This window comes from Lolium rigidum, chromosome 7, assembly GCF_022539505.1.
Source record: "Lolium rigidum isolate FL_2022 chromosome 7, APGP_CSIRO_Lrig_0.1, whole genome shotgun sequence".
In the NCBI taxonomy this organism is placed as follows: Eukaryota; Viridiplantae; Streptophyta; class Magnoliopsida; order Poales; family Poaceae; genus Lolium; species Lolium rigidum.
Window position 1 is genome coordinate 340,167,536 of NC_061514.1, and position 9,311 is coordinate 340,176,846.

General features: G+C 44.5%; 1 long non-coding RNA gene across 2 annotated transcripts; it reads left to right on the forward strand.

Moving 5' to 3' along the window:
- The first annotated feature begins 3,278 nt into the window (after positions 1–3,278).
- Positions 3,279–6,031, forward strand: LOC124675421. Of its 2 annotated transcripts, none has more exons than XR_006993261.1 (6): positions 3,279–3,642; positions 3,737–3,956; positions 4,204–4,262; positions 4,341–4,427; positions 4,531–4,665; positions 5,716–6,031. It is a non-coding gene; the product is annotated as an uncharacterized LOC124675421 (long non-coding RNA). The 2 variants fall into 2 exon arrangements; XR_006993262.1 differs by having other exon boundaries at positions 5,767–6,031.
- Positions 6,032–9,311: the final 3,280 nt, after the last annotated feature.

Here is a 9,311-nt window from a genome sequence, read left to right on the forward strand (position 1 = left end):
AAAGATGCAAGTGATAAGAAAATCTTGGTTGACATGCTGTTCTGGGCTCTTGACAATCCTCCACCAGCAAATTATCTGCTCATCTCCGGTGACCGGGACTTTTCCAATGCCATTCATAAGCTTAAAATGAGGCGATACAATATTTTATTGGCAAATCCTCCAAATGTGTCTCAGACCCTTATTGCTGCAGCAAAGAGTGTTTGGCTCTGGAAAAGCCTTGTCGCTGGAGAACCACCATTAGCACAGTCACCGTACATAAGCAGCACATCAAGTGGCAATAAGGTTGATTTGGGTAAGTCAAAGAACATAGTGTTAAGTTCATCAGACGTGACTCAAGATACCAACCATGAGGTGCCGAATATTTTGTGCGATCCTCAAAGCGATGCCAATGGCAAGGCAGATAAGAAATCTGAAGTTGAGAAACCTCGAGAAATGAAGACAGACAAACTGTCCAAAGCAGCAAGGAGAAAGCAGCTGAAGAGGAGTAACCCTGGGGGAAGCGAGCTTACTAAGCAAACTGTTTTCAAGAAGTCCAAGAAGTCCAAGAAGGCCAAGAGAGCTAAAAGGAAACGCTTGATCTGCTTTAGGTGTGGTGATAGACACTGCGCTGTCGAGTGCACCTTTAGCGGTGACTGTCAGTGGTGTGGAAAACCTGGCCACAAGGACCTATTGTGCAGAGAGAACCCGCACAGAATTGTGAGGCGGATTCCACATTACCGACCAAGCCAAGGGCAGGGGATGATCTGCTTCAAGTGCAGTGTTGTTGGACACTGTGGTGCCAAATGCACCTATATCGGTTCCTGCGACCATTGTGGCCATTTAGGCCACATGGAGAGTGTGTGTAGACAGAACCCTGATAGCATCATTAAGTGGGAGCAAGTACAAGTACATGCAGACGGCAATGCTAAGTCCTTTCAGGGGTCGGTCCACATGACTGTTCATGCTTCTTAGCTGCACCAAACTTGGGCACCGTCCCTGGGGTGCTTCTTGCATGTGACTCCTGCTGTACCAACTCCATCCCCGACTTCTGCGGCTCCTGCACTGCCACATACAGCCACATACAGGTGTTGCAGCTTCTTCTTCCCCAACTCAATCTGGAGTCTGTGCCATGCTGACTTCTGTGTGGTTGGGTAAACCAGACGTGGTGCCATGATCGACATCTTCAGCCCTTTGTATTGCTACGTCTCTTCTAGCTTACCGACCAATCCTGGTAAGTATCATCAAGTGGGTACTTCTCAGCTGCTTCCTGATTGGACACAGCCCCCACATATCGGCGTTGCTGTTTCTTCTACACCAGCTCAGTATTGAGTCTGTGCCACCCAACTGATATGTCATGTGGTAAACCAGACGCCGTGCATTAACTGACATCTTCATCTCTTCGTCCTCCTGCGGCTGTTCTAGCTTACAGACCAGTCCTGGGTGGTCAGTATCATCAAGTGGTTACTACACCGCGTGGGAGCCGCACACCCTGTAATGCCGCTGTTCCCTGTTCGCCGCGGGGATGCCGCAGCACCTCGCCGCCACATGAGGGAAGGACCTCGCCGCCGCCGTCACCTTCTGGGCTTTGCCCAGCGGTGAGCTCCGGCGGCGGTGAGGGGATGGAGAGGACAGGCGAGCGCCGCCGGAATTTACGTGGGACAGTTTCGTGTGGCTCGCCCTCTTTTCCGTGGGGTAGTAGTGATCACAGGCTCGAGTGCCGTATATGTTTTGCACTTAATATTGAATTCGTTATGTGGAATGTTTGCTCTCACATTTGTCTAGGATCTGCATACTTTCAATTGTCTCATCTGTGTCCATATAAGCATGTTTATGGGAGGTTTTGCCAATTTTTTTAGTGGAATATTGTTGTTTTGAGCTGGAGTGTGTGATAGCATCTCTGCTTGTGCATAGCCGGTATTACATCATTGCTGAGTATTTTCACTCGCATCGATCTCCTAATTCCTATTTATGCTCAGTTTATTCTCTTGCTGCATCTTGTTCCTCGACATGTACTTACTATTACTAAAATTAGATGTGACGTGAAAGTTCTCATGCCAATCCTTCTATGTGATAAATGATTTCTTATAGTATGTTAGGTTTTCTCTACTGAGATCATGATGGCTGTGTGCATTCCTTGATGAAGAGGCCGGGAGGTTCTCCCTTTATGGAAAAAAAAACATGAGGTCACGTTTTCATTAAATACATCAATCCCAGGTGGTGTTTATGTATTTCAGCCTAAATGCTTTGCTAATACAGCTCAGGGATGAATACCATCCCTATAATTTTGCGTTTATCTCTGCAAAGAATCCACCTGATATTGATGGCCCTCTAGTGAAGGCGTAACTGGCTATATATGGTTACGTGCTTCTAGCCTTTGGCCTTTTTACTCGATATTTTGGTTGCCGCATGCAAATCATATCTGTTGAAGGATATTGTGCGCTAATTATTTGTGTAGGCTGCACAGTTTTGGTATCGTTGAGTTTTTGGCCTGCTTTACGTTATGGTTTTGGTATCTTTCGCTGTAGCTCAGAATTTTAGTTTTCTTCTCAGGTTGTTTTTGGTTGTAGAAGACTTATGTTGTTTTGATGCCTTCTTAGTACAAGATGATGTTCACTTGGGTTTGATTTGAAAATGTTTCACTTCATTTCCTGATATTCAGTTGACGCGAACCCTGAACAATTTATGCATCTTGACAAGTTTCAAGTTATTTGCACTTTTCACTATCATATCTAATATACTAAGAGGGAACAACTTCGATTTTGTCGGAATTTTGAGGCCTACTCTGAATAAACGTGGTATTGACACGTAGCATGTTTCAAGGGTTTAGTTTCTGCTGGTTTTCTCTGTGTGCAGTTTAGGTTCTCTCTAATATTTTTTGGTGAAGTTCTGATTGCACACCGCCTTCTGATGTGTCGGTGTCGCTGGTGTAACTGTAGTCGCGTGCTGTTTCTTCACGTGTTGGTTCAGCAAGTCAACGCGGTGCTGCATGCGTGTCCCATCACGAGCATCTCCATTGTTTTTTGTTTTGGCATCGTAGCGCACAGACTCATCCTCCTCCCGCTTCCCTATGGATTCGAGTTGGGTGGCTTCCGTAGATTTCCAAGGATAAGATCTCCTCAAATCCACCGTCTTCGGTAAAGTGGCTGTCAAAAAAATTATCCTCGGTAAAGGGAGGGGAGGGTTCGTGCGCCTGTCTACAGGAGGTCTTTGCTGGCGGCCGGCCGCTGGCCGCCACGGCCATGACAGGAGGAGCAGCGCCTGGGCGTCGCCTAGCGTCGGAGGGAGGCAGGCTGGGGAGTGCCACCGTTTGCGTGCCGGAGGGTTTCACGAGGCCGGCCGTTGGCCTCCATGGCCATGGGCCAATGATTTAACTCCATCTTCACGGACCTCCTCCTGCCCTGAGCGGCGCGCACCCCCACCTTTTTCAGTCTGAATTCTCTTCTCCGCGAGGTGGTCGTGGACTGAGTCGGCTCCTCCCAGATGCCGGGGACAGCAGGGCAGCAGTCCTGCTGCCTGCTTACTTTGCTTCTCCACATATCTGCTTTTATTTTGTCCTCCAATCTCCTGTGTGGAGACTGTAGATGATGCCCTGATTCATGTCCTCTGTTCATCTTCTTTGTCTTGCATCTTCATCAATATTTTCTTCGCGTGGTTGTCTTGAGGGTAAGCCCTTCTCCGTGAATTCTGTTTGTTTACATTCAGCTTAGTTTGTTGTTGTTATTCTTTGTTTCATAGAAGATTGTTCTTCTGAATGCAGGTTCATGTGCTTTGGTTCCTAAGTGGTCAGTGTGTTGTTGGCCCCCGGTGAACTGTCTCCTTCAGCTTGGCATCCTCCGCTGTCGAGCCGGACAGGCCTGGAGCCGGAGTGTTCTAGGACGGTTAGGCCTCCTGTTGTTGGACGAGAAAGGCGGGGCAGATCCCCTGCTCCGGGGCGGGCTGCTTTTTTCCGCGCCACCTTCGCGCTTACTTGAGGCAAGGTGATTTTTTTTCTTCACGGCCTGTACATTTGGTTGGGATTCATGATGCTTTGTTCAGAGCCTAGATAAAGTGGTTTGAGAGAATTGACCCTACGAAGATGGCACATGAGGAGCAGCTTTGTTCATAGATGAACAGTACTGATCATGTATATATTCAACATTGATAACAATTGTTAGCTTGCTGCATTCGCTGTTAGCCTTAGAACATATTTATGTCTAACCGGCAGAGCCTTCTGAAATATGACAGGCTTTATGGCTTATGGACTTCAGGATAAACACATGAAAAGCTCAGATATGATTCTGCAGGTATATTGTTTTTAAAATTTTAATAGTTACTGTCATATTTGTACTCCTAAAATTAATTCTTGAGCAATGTATTTTCAGGCTGCAAATTGTGTCGGTGGCATTCAGTAAGCTCGCCAAGTTATTCAGAACTCAATTCTTAGATGTTAGTTGTGTCGTCCTTCTCTGGTATGGCAACCACCTACATAGCAGTTTACTGTTTATATATCAGCAATATGAACACAATCAAATTTAGTAAGCATAAGTTGCTAACAAGCTAATGGTCATACAGTGGGTTTGCACGCTATTTACGCCCATGAGCAGAATCGACATCAGGGATCTCCATACATCCATATGCTCTTCGTCAGCCAGAGCCCTTTCAATTGCCAATTGCCATGGTCTGCTGAATTGATTCATTTGTTGAAAGGTAAGGTTCTTCCGATGAATCGTTCCCAAATGTAATTTCATTATGTCTTCTTCTCACAATATTTTAGGTGAACTTGCAAAATATTATTCAGCATGATTGTAAGAAATTTATATGTTGGAAAGCTGTTCGCGAAAAGAAGATGTTCAAATAACTGTTGGAAATTTTGAATTGCAGGTTTATAAAAAAACTAGAGATTAATCATAACAAATACTTTTAAATCCAAGAGTACCTAGGAAGTGTAATTATGCCATATGATATATCTCATTTTTTTTATAATTTTGTTTAGCCGGAATATTAGCGAATCAGAATTGCCGGTAGTGGAGTAGTATGAATTAACAGTATTAGTAGCGACCAGATTTCCTGATATGCTTACTGAATTGCATGTTGAGTAATTTTAGGTCAACCAATGTTTATTATTGTTATCGACCTTCTTGCTAGCCTTTTATTGGCTCTTAATATTGGTGCTGTAAGGCAAGCTCCTTGCACGTCAAAGTTCATTATTGCTGATGCCAAATGGGTCAGATGTAGTAAGGGTGGTTTTTGTTTGTTATACTGTGGTAATACATCCGAGCAGGCGACGGCCATGTATAACTCCGAACTTCTATATCCAAGTGATTTCCTTTTATTTCACCTTCAAAATGGTGGTGTTGTTCTAGATGTAGTAAAAAATATTGTTGGAACACTTTTGCTCAATTCACTTCTTACAGATTGATGCCATTTTGAAGACACCATGTGTATGTAGAAAATGCAACTCTCTGTTCTTCTTTTATTGTAACTAGCTAGCTAGATCAATAAACTATATCTCTGTTCTTCTTTTACTGATAACTAATTAGATCAGTAAATTATATTCACATATATCTCCCAAATTAACACCGCATGCTTATCTTCAAAAAGTGTTAACGATAAAGTAAAGTAGTTCAAGGAAGTAAGGAAGCAGGATAGATACAAAAGGAGAGAATGCAGATAGATATGTCAGAACCTTTTGTTGTTGTTCTTGGATCCAGATCCGTTTCTTTTCTTGATTGATGGCTTTTTTCTTATGAATTGCAGATCCAGTTCTTCTTAACTTACCTTTTATTCCATGTCGCCTCCTCCCACCAGCTAGAGCAGTCCACCATATATGGAGAGTATGGAGCACACGAAATGGAGAAAACAAATGCTACTGCAATTTCTTGGGCTAGCTTGCCTCCTGAAAACTGAATTGCTTTGAGATTTGATTGAAAGATTTGCCTTTCCCGATGGTCTTCGATTGGTTATTCAGTACTCTTGGATTTTATAGTGATGTTGCCGCAACAAAGACATTAGATTTCTATAGTGAACTGCGACATACTCACAGTCCAGCTGAGAAATTGATATTTATTTTGTATCTGTGAATACACGTATTGTAGCTATTTGATTTTGAGTAGTTCGGCTAGATGGAACAGTGGGTTTTCATTGTTGTAGTAGATATTTGAGTTTGAGCATGCAGTCCCGCTGATGAGCAAGCAGACTGTTGCTGCACCAGCCACACCATATTGCTCCATCAGCAGCCAAGCACCGTATGCAGTTGCTCTCCATTAGCGTCGCTCCATTAAGAGGTGAGATACTTATTTTTAGATCAGAGAATGAGAATATTTTGAGCTACTAAAAAAATAACAAATTTGTTGCTGTGTACAGGGGATGGAAAATTAAGATTTTTGTCAGAAATTTGTCTTTTTAGTATAGTTTAAAATATAATATATTTTCATCCGAAATTTACACCGGACCTTTGAAATGTTTATATGTATGTGCACATTTATTTTCAGATTTTCTTAGAATCGCAGAAATATGTTTTTTAAAAATCAGGAGCACTGGTGTTTATGTGTCAAATACACTTTTTGCACTGGTCATGGCCTTTTAAGTTTATTATCACTGTCTCCATGGCAGCAGCGCTGGTGACATTGAGCCTGTTTTGGGAGTTGAACACGAATGAGATGTTGGGGCGAGGAACATCCAAGTTCAAGGTGGATTTGCCACAACGGCCAAAAAAGCTCAGCCAAACGTGTAAAAAAAATGTCCATCTCACCAGACATGAGGCCACACACAGGCACACAGCATACAACGAGCCATCGATCACCCAACACTCAATACCAACCTTCCATAGCAGCCATCTACAGACCAGCAATAATCTATGTATCACACAAAAATAAACCAACAAATTCACCACGCATTAAAATAACATGAAGAACATAATTCAAAAAAAAAAAGACACATAGTCATTTAGCACTACCAGAAATCACTATCACTTGACCACACATGGCTCAGCGGCATGCCGCGCCCTTCCTTGCTAGTAGTGTAGTACTAGCAGTCAGAGGTTATAGGCCTACAAAAGTGCACATCTTCGACTAATTGTTCTCGCTTTGTTTTGTTTCGTCACGTAGACACCCACTACAAACATCTTCGTCGATGGGGGGAAGCAACGCGATGGCACTTGGCGGTCTTGAGGATGCATAGTCCCTGGAATTGGTTGTATCAGGTCCATTTCGAAAGGTACACTTGAAACCAAATCACGGACACAAAACAAAATTTGCACCACTAAACCTTCCTATTGGAGTGACAAAACCTACGTTGGATCTTGTTGGTGGAGTCAAGGGTTTGCAGGCCCGGATCTTCCGGGGTTCCACTCCTGAACTTTCGGGGATTAATAGCTTTGTTGGTGAAGTTCCGGTGCTATGTTGTAGCCATTCATTGGGTCGCCACCCTATGCCAGCTCTCAACATTGCCCCAAAACTTGGCCCGAAAGACTTCTCGTGTCAGTGAAGAGGTCGGAGCACGATTATGGTGACCAACATCGTTATCCGTGCCATGCATGATGCATGAGCTAACGAGAAGAAGAAAACTTGAAATACATATTGCGAACAAAATAATAAAAAGCTACAAAAACAACCCGAGATAGAGGCTCTCCCTAAGAGCATCAGGTGATGTTTGAGTTCATTAGATAGGTTAGATACACTCAAAATTGAATCCAGGGATGCTTAGAAACCTAAAGTTTGACACTTGAACCCTAATCATCTACAGAAACTTGGTCACTTCAACACTAAAGTTAGACACTTCGACCCTAAACTTGGACACTAGAATAGATGAACATTGACACTCGACCTGAACATCTAGAGATCACCCTAGTCCTCGTCATCGGAGTTGTTGAAGTTGTTCCAAAAATTCGAGTCCAACTTGGAGGAGGAGCCTAACAAGGCATCGATGGTGGAGAGGCTAAACCCTGACGCCGCAGCCGCAGCCTCAGCCTCAACCTCAACCTTCTTCTTTGCAGTGCCCCTCACTGTGAAGTACTCGAGCTCCAGCTGCACGAGCTTCAGGTGGTCACGGCGAAGCTTCTCCATCGCCGCCTCGTTAGACACGTGAGACCTAATATGCAGAAATGTGCGGCAGTTCTCCCTCACCTCCCCCAAAATATACACCACCTAAAATGATACATCACCTGATACATAAACATCACATCACATATTAGAAAGACATTTTTGTACGTGCCTATGTGACGTAAAAGTTAGTTTTTATACACCACAAAACCTATAACAGGTCACTGTTATAGATGGGATCCAGAAGTTTGGCATGCAACTAGTGTTTGGTGTCAAATTTTAAAATTGTTATACGATATTATTTAGGAAAATAGAAAATACTTTATACGAAAACTAAATTAAATGGTTGTTATTATTACTTTATTAGCCAAATAAGGTTTTTTTAGAGTGGAATCCTCTGATTTAAGTCAAATAAAAAAAAATTAGGGCCTTTAGAGCATCACTAGTAGTACCCATAAACCCTCAAATCTTCAAAGCATTTTAAGGGTTGAGAATTGACATTTTTTGTCACTTTTGAGGGGTGAAAAACAGGGGCAAAGACTAGAACCCTCAAACTCTCAAACTTTTAAGGATTCGAGGGTCCTAGTCTTTGCCGCAACCCTCAAACCCTCAAACCCGCGTCTTGGAGAAGCCCCATGAACGACGTCGTCGTTGTGGGCATTACATCGAGCACCTCGCGCACGACGGGTGGAGGGTCGGCGATTGTGGGCGCCGGCGTGGCCTTCTTCCGCGAGGTGGTCTTCTTGACGGCGGGCTTGGCGCCCGCAGGCTTCTTCGGCCCAAGCGCCGCCGTCTTCCGACGGCCCTGGGCGGCGCGGCGGCGCGGCGGGGCGGCCGGGGCGACTGGCGGGGTGACGGGCGGGTGATACGTCTCCAACGTATCTATAATTTCTTATGTTCCATGCTAGTTTTATGCCAATAGATACATGTTTTATATGCACTTTATATCATGTTATGGCATTTATTGGACTAACCTATTAACAAGATGCCACAGTGTTAGTTCCTGTTTTCTGCTGTTTTTGGTTCCAGGAAAGCTGTTCGGGCAATATTCTCGGAATTCGACGGAACAAAAGTCAAACCTCCTATTTTTCCGAGGGACACACGGAGCCAGAAGGGCAAGCCCGGGGGAGGCCCACGGCCTCCTCCCCATGCAGCCGCGCGGCCGGGCCCACAGGCGCGTCGGCGTGTGGGGAGCCCACCTCGGGACTCCACCGACATCGCCCCTTTCGCCTATATATTCCTTCCGTCGCGAAAACCCTAAGGAGATCGATCATATTCCAGAAGAACTCCCGGAGCGCCGCCGCCATCGAAACC